This window comes from Haemaphysalis longicornis, unplaced genomic scaffold (assembly GCF_048455015.1).
Source record: "Haemaphysalis longicornis isolate Haplotype H1 unplaced genomic scaffold, Haemaphysalis longicornis Haplotype H1 scaffold_2, whole genome shotgun sequence".
NCBI classification, from domain to species: Eukaryota; Metazoa; Arthropoda; class Arachnida; order Ixodida; family Ixodidae; genus Haemaphysalis; species Haemaphysalis longicornis.
The window spans coordinates 150,825,709-150,839,678 of NW_027526295.1; the positions used below are offsets into that span (position 1 = coordinate 150,825,709).

At 47.3% G+C, this 13,970-nt stretch overlaps 1 protein-coding gene across 1 annotated transcript in view; it reads right to left on the minus strand.

Annotated features, from left to right (window-relative positions):
- Window positions 1–13,970, minus strand: part of Atp6ap2 (ATPase H(+)-transporting accessory protein 2) — a 571,904-nt gene that overhangs the window by 72,406 nt on the left and 485,528 nt on the right. The gene's annotated exons all lie outside the window — the stretch shown is intronic.

The window sequence follows — 13,970 nt, forward strand, 5'->3', positions numbered from 1 at the left end:
GCTAATGGCCACCACATGGGGTTGGACCCCCACGAAGGACTCGCTTTTCCCTCTTCCCTAGCCCCCAGCGTCAGGGTGGAGGGAAGATGAAGACAAGGAGACGACATGGAGAGACGCGGTCCGGGCGCGGGAGAGCTCGGCTCGCCGTCTTCGAGCTCCGCGCGAGTCCTGTTTTTTAGTCGCCCGCCGGGCTGTAAATAAATGTGCACTTTTGTATCGGAGGCTGAGTCTGTCGGTTGAGGATACCCGGGGTCAGATCCTCAGCGCTGCTGCGGCTTGGAGGAGAAGCCCCGGGGAAAAGAACATCACGAAGATAACTGGAGCCATGAAGAGAAAATGCAAGTTGGTTTTATTCGAAAGATTTCGTGTTTTATAGTGCCCCCAGCGCTTGTCCGGATACAAACTGTGCTTTATTCACTGAGAAATTAAACAATTTAGGTTAAAATTTTGATTTTCCCGCTCAATCGTGCGTTTTCGTGGTCCCAAGTGACATCACAGGAACCGACCGCTCTGCAGCCTAGAATACCTTCATTCACGCATCCGCCGTACAGGGTAGAGACACGTATACGCTGGCGCCGCCATTTTCGGTTGCTCGCTCGCCGCCGAAGCAAGTCATTGTGTCAAAACCGCGCTAAAATTATCCCCGCAACGTGGTTTACTGAAGAAGTTTGAATCATATTGTCTGTTTCGCGTTGCTAGGTCTCGTGGGAAACGAAAAGAATAACGCGTTGAGCCCGTTGGCCCAATTGCGGCGGCACGGGACCGTTCAAAGGTTGTCTCCACCCTGTACAGCGGTGTTGGTTTGTTCCCGCGTTTCTTTACGTTCCGTAACCTAGATGGCGCCACCATACCGTGGCAAGCGTTTGGTTTGTTTTTGCCCGCATTTAAACCTGGCTTGTTTTTGTTCTGGGAGAGAATATTCGTTCCTTGAAACAGTGCTCGCGCGACAAATAGGGTGACGTAAGACACCGTTGCTTGCGTCAATCTGCCAGTGTCGTCTGAGACAACCCCAAGCCCCGTAGTGCTGTGCAGCTAAACCAAGCATGCTGTGCGCAGTACGAACAGCAGAACGCATCAGTACTTCTATGTTTACATGTGCTTTCGTAACTTCCACTGTTTGTCCCATCATTCTTATTGCTTTGTAAAGAATGTGCCCTAAATTTAAGCGCAAATCGCTCGTTCGTCTAGTTTGTAAGCTCTACCTAATTTGCGTCTGCTTCTGCCAGCCTCCGCCAATCGCAGAGCTTAGCTCATGTGACATCATAGGTTCTGTTGCGGGAAATGAGCTGGTGGGTCTCATGACCATTCCCGTTTTTCCTAATTATGTAGCTTATTTGAGCGAAGTTTACGTTAAAAGTGGTGTCAGTATGATTCTAACGAGACAATCTTTTGAATGAACCAAACTTGTGTTTTCTCTTCATGGCTCCTTTAATGGGTCTGGCGATGTCAGCCGAGCTAAACCGCCTGGCTTGCTACGCCAGATGAATGCTGTGACAATGATGATTATAATGATGAAGAGGAACACATGATTTGAACTATTTACAAAGTCTGGCTTTTAGATAGGCCAGTAAAGCTTTTGTGGCACGAAAGGCACGTTTGGAGGAATTCCAGGGACCTAATACGTCTCTCAGTTCTAGCCCTACGGAGAGCGGCTGGCCCAGAGACACTGAAAGGCACACTCTTTGCGTACTAAATCGCGCACAGTCACAAATGAGGTGTTGCAGATCTTCACGGACACCACACTGTGGGCACAGAGGCGAGGTGGACTGATTGATTTTGTAGCAGTAGTATCGCGTGTAGGCGACGTTCAACCGCATGCGGTGGAGTACTGCTTCATCATGCTTCGATATTCCAGGTGGCATGCTAAAGTTACAGTGCGGGTCGATAGAGTGGAGGGGCGCGTAATGATGGGATGCGTCTGTCCAAATCGAACGCTGCATGCTCCATGCCACACTGGATGCAAGTGCTGTAGCATCTTTCCGAGAAAATGGTACCGGTACTTGTGGTCCACGTTTGTTATGCGCTATGAATGCAGCAGCGCCCGCCTTCACATTTCCAGTTATTCCGCAATGGGCAGGAACCCACTGGAGTGTTATTTGATGACGCGCCTGCAGAGATTGAAGATGCAAAGCATGTACATCAAGCACAAGCTGATCTTTGGGGAAAGACGCCAAACATTGCAGTGCGGCCCGTGTGTCCGTGAAGATGGCCCACACGCGTGCAGGCTGCTCGATGATATAAGCCAAGGCCAGACGCAGAGCTGCGAGTTCGGTAGCCGTAGATGAGGTTTTGTGGCTTAGAATGGCACTGAGGGTGGTGCGAGATGAAGGTATCCACACCGCGACAGTGGATGATGTGGATGACACCGATCCATCAGTGTACAGATGTGTGTGTACTCCGTATGTGTAGTGGATATATTCAAGGGCAAAAAAAACCGCAGAGCGGCAGGCGGAATATGCTCCTTGCTTGAAATTCCGGGCACTGTGGTCACTATTTTTATCGTTGGGAACATCCAGGGCGGATGCAGCGGAAGAGCTGGCGGCTGGTAATGAGGAGGCAGCAAGTCACGCATTTCAGGGACCGAACTTGGCGCTAAAGGGTGATCACATTGCCTTGCCACAATCCGCAGTCGCACGCGAAGAAGCTCCTGCGCACCGAGAGCCAAGGGTGACAGGCGTCGGCACTCCATCAGTGTTCCCACAGTCGACGTAGTTCTCGGGACACCAATGCAGGTCCTCAATATCTGTGCTTGCGTGGATTCTAGAGCCTTTATCGTTCCTTTAGAGAGAGGAACCAATACAGGGATGCTGTAACGTATCAAACCGACGCAGAGCGTTTCGTATAGCCGAAGGAGGGAGTTAACAGAGCAACCGCCGGAGTTACTAGAAAGCATACGGAATATGCGGGCGATTTATGAGAGCTTCTCCTTGAGATGGCGGACATGAGATGACCAGGTGAGCGACCTGTCGAATGTCACCACCAGAAACCTATGGTTGGAAACGTATGGGATGTCATTGCCTACAACAGTGAGCCCGTAGTGCGTGAGGTCCCGCTTCATAATAGCCAACGCTGCACATTTGCTTGCCGAGATTTCCAATCCTCGTGCTACCAACAGTGCCAAGAACGCTGCAATGGAGTCGATCGCTCGCTGCAGTCTCGATCGTAGCACACGGCTGTTACAGCCGAGCTCCATATGCAGATATCGTCCGCGTACAGGGAGATTTCGCCCGACTGTGGCAAGCATTTCTCCAGGCCTATCATGCAGATGTTGAACAGCGTGGGGCTTATCACCCCTCCCTGAGGAACACCTTGGGTCACTCTGTACCACAATGGGTGTAGGAAAAAATGGTCCCGGAAAAAATGGTCCTGGAAAAAATGGTCCCGGAAGAAATGGTCCCGGAAAAAATGGTCCCAAATCCAAGGTAGGAAAAAATGGTCCCGGAAAAATTGGTCCCGAAGCCAAGGCACGAAAAAGTCTTGTTCGAGTAAAGCCGGTTAATCGAACCAAGAACGTTTGTCTTGCTAAAATGAACGAGGTATTAAAAAAATATACAAATGTTCAATTTCTAAAAATACCTGGAAAAAATTGAAGACGGCACCAATCTAAAAATGCAAGCGCTGCGCTATATTGTTGTCTATAACCCATGTTAAGCGAAAATAAAATGATAACGGCTGTTTCAAACAAGCAAGCATACGATAATTCGGTCACCGAAATGTTTGCGCACGGAGGTGTCCGTGCAGCGAAACGGTATTCACACACCGATATGTGCGTACACCGAAATATCCATGCACCGAAATGTCTGCACCGAAACGTCCTGCACCGATATGCCTTGCACCGATATGCCTTGCACCGAAATGTCCTAGACCCGGTACGCCGCTGTGAGCTTCTTTGATGGAGCTCCCACGGCTTCTTGTGCAATTTTCACTGATACTGACGAAACCTCGCAGCGTAGAGCTTCTATGACCTTGCAGACACTGAGATGGCTGTGTTCGACTAAGCTACTAAACCGACGGTTCCAGGCCTCGCAGTTGCTTGTGCGGTTTTAATCCAATTACTTGCATTAAAATGTTTAATCCATGCTCAGCCCTACCATCCATCCATCCATCCATCCATCCATCCATCCATCCATCCATCCATCCATCCATCCATCCATCCATCCATCCGTCCATCAAAGCGTCCTTCCGTCCGTCTGTCTGTCTACCCAATTTTCTTTGTTAGATTTTAGCCTCCAAAGGCGTTAATTTCGGCCCCTTATAGGGATATTAAAGCATTCCATCTCTTTCTCAAACCTTTAGCTCAAACGCAAAGAGACAAAAACAAACTGCAACAAAGTTCAGATCGGACTAACTTGAAGGTAAACACGTTGGCTGGGCCATGGGACCATTTTTTCCTAGATGGTCACTGGGACCATTTTTTCCGGGACCATTTTTTCCGGGACCATTTTCTCCGGGACCATTTTTTCCGGGACCATTTTTTCCGGGACCATTTTTTCCGTTTCCGACCACAATGGTTGTCAATCAACAATGCCGCTATCACTGGCTTTAGTTGTCCGAAGGAATGCCGCCGGTCTGTCTTGCCGCCATACAACTGCGATGCGCGGCTTCACTTTGTCACCCTGCCGCCGTCGGGCTTGGTAACGTTCTTGCGCTTCCTTTGTGAGCGATCCTTCTTGTCCTGACGGAAGCGCCGACTGTGGGACATGTCTTTTCTACTCCCACGGTAAAGCGGGCGTAACAGTCGTTAGAGGCGCCGGGCGAAGGGGTCAAGCATTCCCTCGCGCCACTCCGCTCGTCGCCATCCGGCTCCAAGCTTTCGTGTCGCTTTGGCTTGTTCGGCGAACGCTGCACACGTACGCGAGCCGGACGTTGGAAATCATTCCGTAGAAAAACCTTACAGAGGGTTTCTCTGCGGCAAGCAGACATCTTACCGACAAACGCAAAAGCAGCATTTCGACGAAAACCAGTGAAAAAAGCGCTGTGAGTTCGGCTCAGGGACGGAAATGGTTGAGCCTCAAACACAAGGCATGGGCCACAGTATCCGCCGACACCACGGCCCGCTAGGACGGAGGGATTTGATGAATGTTTAAAGACAAAAAAAGTTTTCTTCCCCACCAAAGCAAATGCGACCCGAGCCGCTGAAACCGCCACCCTGGCGAAACAAAAGATAAGTTGCTGCTCTCTGAGAGGATGCAAGCACCGATTGCAGGCGAACAGGGTAAAGGGAGTGCAGCGAATGGCTAGTGGCAGGCCGGCAGCAGAGCACGAAGCCAGTGTACAGCGGTACTGGCTTGCGTGTAAACGGAGCAAACAAACCTCACCTGTTTTAAAAAGGGTGAAATAAAAAAGAGCGAAAAGACTCAAAACAGTGTAACGCCCTGCATTTCCGCAAAAATGCAGATTTGGCGGAAGTTCCACTTTTAATTGTTACAATAGTGTAAATGGCGATAGTTAGTCTGTCAGATTTATGAAAAACCCAAAAATAATAAAAATAGAAATAAAATCTCCACAAATTTAGGCAATTATCTGGTAATGCGTGGCATTCTAAATTGCGCGTTATTCACAGCCAAATATGTCTATGAGTCGAGAGACGTATTATTTTATTCATTTAAGTTTTCTTTTGTTTCCATTCGGCAATGATGTGAATTTATACCATTATAGCGATGAAGTGCATTTACTTCGCTAATTATGCTTTTTTTCCGAAGATGCAAGGCGTACTGTAGACTTGGTCCGTTTACGCTAATTTTTATTCGTATTTTGAGCGCTCTTTTGCGGCCTTTTTTTCTTTAGTCTTCAATTTTTGGGGTACATGTATAAGATGCATATTTTTGATTTGTCAGATCATTTTTGTTAAAGTTTTATTTTTCTATTTTTCTTAAGTTTTGGTTTTGCAAAATTCTCTCCGACCAATTATCGCCATTATAACAATTAAAGGTGGAGCTTCCGCCAAATATGCATCATTTCTTGGGAAATGCAGGGCGTTACAGGGTTAGCAATTTTGCCCCTTTTTATTTCTTATTTTGAGCGTCCTTTTGCGGATATTTTTGGTTGCTCTTCAATTTTCGCGGGAGATCTATTGGACGCATATTTCTGATTTTGTCAGATAATTTTAGAGTTTTCATTTTTTTCTATTCTTATTTTTTTTATTTTCAAAATTCTGTTTTGATTAATCGTCTCTATTTACGCTATTATAACGATTAAAAGTAGAACTTCGCTCAAATCTGCATTTTTGTGTAAATGCAGGCTATTACACGGTCCCGGCTGTGTGTGTGTGTAGAGAGAAGAACGCTACGTATTAAATCTACGGCAAAGAATGCTATGTATTAAAAATAATTTTAACAAAAACAATCCGACAAAATCAAAGATATGCATCTTATGCATCTCCCGAAAAAAAAAAAACAATGTTCGGAAAGAACATTGGAAACACGAATAAAAAACATCGTAAACGAACCAACTCTACAGAACGCTTTCATCTTGTTTCAACGGGCTGGTCCATGGCTGGTGTTGGACACGTATTCTTCGATCTCCGATGGGCGCTGGCCGTTTCGGGAGCGGGGTGCGTCGACGGAGAACCCTCGCAAGCCGAGCCTCTTGTAGGGGCAGCGACGGTAGACGTGGTCGGCCTCTCCGCAGTGGTAGCACAGCGGACGATTGTCGGACGTTAGCCACACGTCGATCTTCCTTGGGGCGGGGGGTTGCACCGCAGGTGGTCGGGCCGGCGACAGGGGACGACGGTACGGAGCCTCGTGACGATAGGGCGCAGGTGGGCGAGGGCGACGGACAGCAGCCGCGTAGGTCATGGCTTGCGGCTCGCGAGGTGCTACTGGCGTCGTTGAAGTTCCCAGCGCTTGCTGCACTTCTCTAATGACGTCGGTAAGAGAAGCGACTTGTGGTTGCGGCGGCGTTGGTAGCAGTTTCCGCAGCTCCTCCCTCACTATTTAGCGGATAGTCTCGCGTAGGCTATCTGCGGGAATGCGCATGCTGTCGACGCAATTCGCATATCCGTGCCAACAAAGTTCCGGTCATACTGCTTAGCACGCATTTCGAGGGCTTTCTCAATGGTGCTGGGTTCGGTCACGAATTCGGTGACGGTCTTGGGCGGATTTTGGACAAGTCCAGCAAACAGTTCCTCCATCACACCGCGCATTAAGAAGCGCAACTTCTTTTCTTCCGTCATTTCGGGGTCCGCGCGGCGAAATAGCTGCTTCATCTCCTCAACGAAAATCACGACCCCTTCGTTGGGGTGTTGCGTGCGTGTTTCCAACAAAAGGGTGGCTCGTCCTTTCCGCACGACGGTAGCGAATGTTTTGAGGAACGCGCTCTTGAAGAGATTCCAGTCGGTTAGGGAGCTTTCATGGTTCTCAAACCACGTTCGGGCCGTATCTTCTAAATAGAAGAAAGCGTGGCGGAAAATTTCTTCGTCATCCCACCTGTTAAAGATGCGGACGCGCTCCGCTTTCTCCAACCAGTCCTCAGGGTCTTCTCCGGGGAATCCGCGGAACGATGGTGGTTTCCGGGGCTGTTGCAGCCCGAGGGCAGGATTAGAAGCGCTGGTCATGATGCCTGCGTTCATCATAGTGGTTTTCACGTCGTCTTCTTTCTTCACGTTATCCGGAAGCAGTCCAAACTCTGGCTGAAGACCTAGCTGTAGGCGACTGAAACCAGTTGGGCTCGCTTGTCGGCTTGACGAGGGCTTAGGGTGCATGTACCCAGCACCTCCACCAGATGTCACATATAGCCAAAGATGAGGCAGTCGTCTTGAAGGAAAAGCACTTTTATTGGAGCGAACTTGTGCTCCCCTAACAACTCAAAAAGTACACAGGCGGCGAAGCAGCAGTCAACAAAGTGACGTGCGTCGGCGAGTCGAATTAAAGCCGCGGCGTCTGCTCTGCAGGCATTCATCTTTCGGCGCGAGTGTTTCTCGAACCGTCGATTTACATCCAGAACAAAGAAGATTATTCTAGGCTGTTCACGTTAGTTCGGTATGCTCTCCCTATCAGAAGAGATAACACAGGCGGCATAGAAAGAAAGAACGGAATACGCGCTTCCCTTAATTGGCACACAGATAACACAGACCGGCGCAGTCGGGCGGTAGAAGCAAAACATGAATAAACAATCCCAATGCATGGTTCGCGGCAATATTTACATCACTGGTGAAACAAACAAAAGAAAACCTAAAAAGAGTAAAATATCCCAACGTCTTTCGCTGCTCATAGTCATATTTGGCTGTAAAGAATTCACACTCTAGACAAGCGGCACAAGAAATCTACGCATTAGTACGTAATTTTCTGAATTTCTGCGGATTTTAAGGTGTTTGACCTTTTAAATCGGATAGACGTCGGCTTCATAACGTGACGGGCCCATGTTTGATTCCACCCTCGGGTAGCGTTTTTACCTGGTTTCATCATCATCCCCATCACGTGAACTCCAATTGTGTAAAGTGGGCCTTTATGCAGTGCGTTCTGGCTACGACATCACCACCAGTAAGACCAAGAAAGCGTCGCTTTAAAGAAACATCACAGAAGAAAAGGTGGCTCTTCTTATTGCTGAAGACTGCGGGCTAATGACGCTCCCCGCAGCCGATTGGCCTGGTACTACCTGGCTTTCAACTCTCGGGCTGGTCCAACGTTACTAGAATAGCTATTCTATAGTTCATACCCCAAGCTACGTGCAGCACTGTGGAGTGGCACCGCAAGGCGCCGGAGCCTTGCGGTGCCACTTGCCGAGAGGGGAGAAGGGAATGTCCTTTCAGGACCCCCTCAATGGGCGCACTATTGATAACAATGTAGCCTCCACAGTGCTGCACCTAGCATGTGGTAAGGTGGCTTACCTGTGGTATGAACTATAGTAACGTTGGGCTGGTCAGCCCGTCTTTTGTGAAGAAGGGGAAGGAAGGTGGTGTGATGTGGGGGGGGGGGGGGATTTTTATAAAGGTGCTACGTATACAAGGGAAGTCGCAGGTAGGGCAATTGTAGGGGTGCGTTGTAGAGAATATGGGGTGGAGGCTCGTGGTATTGTCGAAGGTATAGATCGTTGCCAAATGCGCTCACTGGGTGGAGAGCAGGGTAATGTGGTCGAGACTAAGTAAGCTTAAAATAATTGTTCCTGTGGATTTGATGGTATTAAGGCTGCACCCATAAAAGCTGTAGCGAACATTGTAGCCGATGTAGTCTGTCATGTAACAAACGTTATTTTATTCACAGGAATTTTCCCGGATAAAATGAAAGTGGCGAGAGTCTCTGTTTTATATAAGTCAGGTGCCGTTGATTGCATTAGCAATTATAGGCCGATATCTGTACTCCCTCTTTTTTCGGAAATAGTAGAAAAACTTATTAATTCCCGTATTACAAGTCACTTAAATAAATATAATCTAATATCAGCTAATCAGTATGGGTTTCAGAAAAACAAATAAACGGAAATGGCTCTGTTAAATATTAGAGAAAAACTTGTAGACAACATAGAGAAACAGTTGTACACTCTAGGTATTTTTTTAGACTTTAGTAGAGCGTTCGATTCGATTAAACATGAAATCCTATACGCTAAATTACCATATTACGGCATAAGAGGTCTTGCTCTCGAGTTGATACGGAGTTATTTATCTTATCGGAAACAGTATGTATTACTTCATAACATATCTTCAGATACTGAATATATAAAATTTGGCGTCCCACAGGGGTCAATATTAGGACCGATATTATTTATTCTATACATAACTGACATAGTTAATATCCCCCCCACACCAGAAATTGTGCTTTACGCAGATGACACAAATGTCTTCTTTTCATCCCGGAACATATCATCTCTTGTTTCCTTAACAAATTCATGGCTTGAAAGCCTATCCCAATGGCTCCGTTCCAAGCAGCTTCACCTGAACATTAATAAAACGAAGTATATAGTATTTTGTTCCATTAACAGAACTGTTACTCTTACTAATGTAATTACTTTTGAATCTAAGCCTTTGGAACGAGTCTCAGACCATAAGTTTCTAGGTGTAGTATTTCATGAACATCTTCGTCGGGGATGTCATATAAGTTCTATAAAACGTAACATTGCGCCACACATTGGCATGTTAAGTAAATTTACAGCCCTTTTGCCTACGAGAATAAAAAAGCAACTTTATTTTGCCTATGTGCACGCACGGTTACATTATTGCTGACTTGTATTGGGAGTTGCGTCAAAATCACTCATGGTTGACTTGCATCGCATGTAAAAGAAGGGTCTGCGGTTCATTCATAATCTCTCAAACTATACCAATACATATACATACTTTCAACAAGATTGCATACTTGATGTTCAGTCATTGTATAATCAACGACTGGCTGAAACGATTTTTCTAGAGTTCAATACTAACCCAGAGCTTTTTCTTTTTAATTTCACTAACACTGAAGTGGCATATAATTTCCGGCATAAAAACTTTATAAAAGCACGAACTAGAACTAATTATGGCACTCAAACACTTAAATGGCAAATTCCTAATCTTTTGAACAATCACCCTGTACTATTTGACATGGTTGAACACACTTCCTCGGAATACGCTTTTAAACGGAAAACGAAAATGTATTTTCTCCATGATGTGTAAGATTTTTCTGTAGATCTGTTGACTTTGTGATTTTTTACGCTATACTACTTTTTCTGCGAAAAAACGAAGAGTGGGCACGGTAATTTTTATTTCTGTTACATTTTGTTACGCAAGAAAAGCGTGTAATTCTCTTCAGTTATGTCTTCTTAGTATGCTTTATTTTGGCATATGTTGCTGTTGTTACACTGGAAGTGTGCAGTCTTGTTGTATGTATTTTGGCATGTATAGCTGCTTCTGCTGTCGCTTGTGCTGTCAGGTGCTAGGGGCCTAGTCAGGCGAGTATGGCAGTCGTCTTTGGCGGCAGCTGCTGCACCAGCTGGGGCGACTACAATGCCTCAATCGCCTTTTGCCTCAGCACCTTGGCAATTTTATTGTGAGTAGTTAAATAAATAAACAAATAAACAATAAATAAACAAATAAACAAATTACGGTTAATAATAGGGTACTTCAGTTGGGATGGCAGATAGTCGGGGCGTCGGGTCAAGCCTTGCTTCCGTTGTGGGAGCACCCAGAGAGTGCGATCGCGGGTAGCGGCGTGAGACACCTCGTTTTCCAAGGAAAGAGTGACCGGAAGTCTGTATCAATTCTGTGTAGGAAAGATGCCGGGTTTCCTGGAAACTCCGACTTTTCCAGCGCACAGGCACGGGACCGCGCGGTCGGCGACGACACGTGGTCGAGACTACGCCAGCGGCAATTTCTACCACTCAGGCAGGTACCCAGGATTTTTTTAAGGGGGGGGGGGGGGGGGGGAGGGGGGGGGGCAACCGAAGGTAACTTTTGTATGTAAATTAGGGGAGATGGCGAGGGTACCGACCGTTACTAGTACAAACACGATGAACACTCAGCGTTTACCACAAAGGCGCGTAAACCTGCAAAGAGAAATGAAATTAAGTGTATCCGCTTTTGTGATGGAGGCAAAAAGCGAAAACACTCGTATGTTCGAGATTTCGGCGCACGTTAAAGATCCTTACGCAAAGTTTGCAATAATAAAGAAGAACAGCAGTAAAATTAAAATATTTACAGGAATAAATACGCCTACTGCACAGTAACTATACATTCCCTCTGCTAATGTTAAGCCATATTTCCGGAGCATCCCAGACGCTATACGCAGTCGAAGTCGGCAGAAACAGAAGTGCATGTTGACACTCGAGAGTTCAGATCTCCGTGGTAAACCTCTTGCGCTTCTATATTTTTCTCCAAACAAAACCTGTGGCTACTAGTTATGAAGGAAGGAAACAAAATGCTAGGTAAATCGGAGATGTTATACGCCTAATTCCGTGTGTTATTACTCTAAAACACCCTCTGAGTTAACGGTCTGCCATTCAAAGCGCCAACGATTCAGGCTTCGGAAATTGCAGTATCGAGATGCACTGGACTGCAGTATATTTAGATTAAAAAATGGTGGCAAGCGTCAGCGTTACCTATGGAAGTTTTGTAAAGAAGCTTATTATTTCCAGGGATGCGCCTTGTCGCTTCCTCGGCGTCGCAGCGTGGATTGTCCTGCTGTCTTTGCCCATAGCAACTGCTCAGGATGCAAGGCGGGAATGAGCTTCTCCTTCGCCCTCTCCTTCAGCCCGTTGCTATCTGCCGACACCTTGACGATACTCCGACATCGCGAGACTACGCTATGTTTGATGCGCCTCGTATTTTCATCCTATGTACTCGGGTTTTTATAACCTCTCTAATACAAAGGAGCAGTTCACAGACCAATGTTGAAGCCGAAATTTCTCTCGGCCAAAAGTCTGGTTGGTGTCCGTCGAGAAGTCCGGCCCGGGTACATTTTCACCCATCGCCCGCTGCGCACCCGTCCCTCTCATGTTGACCATTGGCCACCTGACTCCGTGCCCTTCCCCTCTCTCAAGCCCTTGTTCTCAAAGTCTGTTCATAGAAATGCAGCTCGGGTTCCGTAAACCCAACGTTGTGCATATCAGTCATTAACCACAATGGTTGTCAATCAACAATGCCGCTGTCACTGGCTTTAGTTGTCCGAAGGAATGCCGCCGGTCTGTCTTGCCGCCATACAACTGCGATGCGCGACTTCACTTTGTCACCCTGCCGCCGTCGGGCTTGGTAACGTTCCTGCGCTTCCTTTCTGAGCGATCCTTCTTGTCCTGACGGAAGCGCCGACTGTGGAACATGTATTTTCCACTCCCACGGTAGCTATCCCTAAGCGGGCGTAACAGGCGTTAGAGGCGCCGGTCGAAGGGGTCAAGCATTCCCTCGCGCCACTCCGCGCTCGTCGCCATCCGGCTGCAAGCTTTCGTGTCGCTTTGGCTTGTTCGGCGAACGCTGCACACGTACGCGAGCCGGACGTTGGAAATCATTCCGTAGAAAAACCCTACAGAGGGTTTCTCTGCGGCAAGCAGACTCCTTACCGACAAACGCAAAAGCAGCATTTCCACGAAAACCAGTGAAAAAAGCGCTGTGAGTTCGGCTCAGGGACGGAAATGGTTGAGCCTCAAACACCAGGCATGGGCCACAGTATCCGCCGGCACCACGGCCCGCTAGGACGGAGGGATTTGTTGAATGTTTAAAGACAAAAAAGTTTTCTTCCCCACCAAAGCAAATGCGACCCGAGCCGCTGAAACCGCCACCCTGGCGAAACAAAAGATAAGTTGCTGCTCTCTGAGAGGATGCAAGCACCGATTGCAGGCGAACAGGGTAAAGGGAGTGCAGCGAATGGCAGGCCGGCAGCAGAGCACGAAGCCAGTGTACAGCGTTACTGGCTTGCGTGTAAACGGAGCAAACAAACCTCACCTGTTTTCGTTTTTTTTTAAATCCCACATTGACCACCAAATGAGCAGGAGGAGGAGGAGGAGGAGGAGGAATAACATTTATTTTTCTAAGGGAAAGGGGAGGGGGAAAGGAGAGTGGATGGCGGCCTCAAATGAGGCGTCTTTTTTTTTAGAAATGAACCTAATCCACAAACCAAAACTAAGTCAGATAAAACTGCACTGCCAAGAAAATCCCGGCAACGTTCCCTTAGAAAAAATGTGGCAAGAAAATAGTTGAGACAATGCCCTGCAAACGTGTACGCAGATCTTACTTCGTATGGAAAATGAGCCAGACCCTGCTGTGGCACGGATCAAAATGAGCCATATGCGTTTGCCCAATGGGATTTCGCTTTTGGTGTGACTGTTCGGGCTGTTTTGTGGGTGTCTTAATCAAATTTTTTTTTTTTTGCTTCGAGAGCTGGCGTATCATGAGTTCAGAGAGCAATGAGGAGATCGGCGAATGATCTGCCGCCACACGTGAACCGAACTGAATGAACTGAATCTGAGAGATGTGATAGTATCATTTTATCTCGTCTCCCCCATCCTTACAGAGTAAATCTGGTAATTGTTATTATTATTACTCCCATATTTCCAATTTACGTACCTAACAAATTAGCTGC